This window comes from Rhagoletis pomonella, unplaced genomic scaffold (assembly GCF_013731165.1).
Source record: "Rhagoletis pomonella isolate Grant_MI unplaced genomic scaffold, Rhpom_1.0 Rhpom_scaffold_00002, whole genome shotgun sequence".
Lineage (NCBI taxonomy): Eukaryota > Metazoa > Arthropoda > Insecta > Diptera > Tephritidae > Rhagoletis > Rhagoletis pomonella.
In genome coordinates, this window is record NW_023458556.1 from 14,665,095 (window position 1) to 14,666,662 (window position 1,568).

The following is a 1,568-nucleotide window of genomic DNA, read 5'->3' on the forward strand; positions in this document are numbered from 1 at the left end:
ATCTTCATCTTCATCTTCATCTTCATCTTCATCTTCATCTTCATCTTTATCTCTATCATCAACTTTACCTTATTCCTCACCACTATCGTCATTTTCACCTTCATCTTCTTCTTCTTTGACCTTCATATTCTCCTTCATCTCAGCCTAAATCCGTTTCTGTATTTTTATATTTGCCTTTGACTACCTTTACCGTCGTCTTTGTCTTTATCTATGTCGTTATCCTTATAATTATCAAAATCTTTGTTTGTCTCTATCCTTGCCTTTGGCTTTGTCATTCAACACCCACCATTTTGTCCTACACAAGTCGAAATTTTTACTACCACAAGGGCTTTAGTGATAGTGCATTTCAGATTTCGCTAGCACTAAATACATAGTGATAGTGAAATAAAATTTTCAATATCAATATCTGGTTAGCGGTAAGGGAACGAACATTTCATTGCCAGTGGCTAATTACACTAGTTTACAAATTTAGAAAAATTTGGCGATCTTTGATTTTAATACCCATTTCCTTACAACAGGTTTGTTCAAAAATTTATACCCAGTAACTATATAGTGGTACTGTTGGTAGTAAGTGCATAGTGGTTTGTCATTTAGTCCACGACACGAATAGTGGTAATAAAATGCTCAGTGCAATTTAGTATAGCATGCCCAAACTTGCACTCACCATGTCGTTAAGTATTTAATGCAAATATCTCCAAAGGTTTTCTTAAAAAAAAACAAAATTTTATACTACTATGATCCAAATAGGTGATGAAAGTACTATGGAGTATATCTACACTATCTTCTCTGAATGTCAAACTCCGCTGCAATAGTTGACAACGTCGATTTCGACACCAAGTTTATCTAAGAAGTTAACGATTCAAGGAGGGCACCGACCACGTGGTCCCTCTGCTAGAGTGGAATTCGTTTCTGATGTGCAAACATATTTAAAAGAAACGATGTGAGGCTAGTTGGCCTGAAATCCCAGGACCAAACCTCTGGAACATAACTCGGATATATAGTGGCTAGTGAGGAACAAGGCACCTCGGCAGATTTTTGTAGCTAAGCAGTCATGGTGACATCGGGACCAAAAGCTTGAAGGCGCTAAATGAGGTGAGAGCTAGTTTTATTCGCTAAATAACTTTAAGTTATTAAGGCCCTAATATTCCATGTCAAGTCTCTCACTGCTTCGCATAACTCGAAAAGTGGGTGTCAAGGAGTGCTTCGTCAGACATCTCGCCGCTCTTTGCACAATTTCCCGTCTCGTCCTACAGATATCCCAGGGGAAAAAATATAGATTTTCTAAGTCTAAGGGATTCATGGCTGCTTTCCATGACTGTTTCCGAGTCCAATCTTATATAACTAATTGCCAGTCGGATTTTAACCGATTTGTCCTGGCTTTGTTGAAAATACGTATATATGTATATATGAAGCCTTGCGCGTTTAAGAGTCCACAGGACAAGAGTTCTTAGCCGCATTTGTACAAGCCACAGAAGCATTCAGTAAAAATCGCAATTCGGTCTCCTCTGATTCCAGAAAAGACTATTTTTAGAGCGCGTCAATAGAAAACCGCAAGCATCGATGATCTG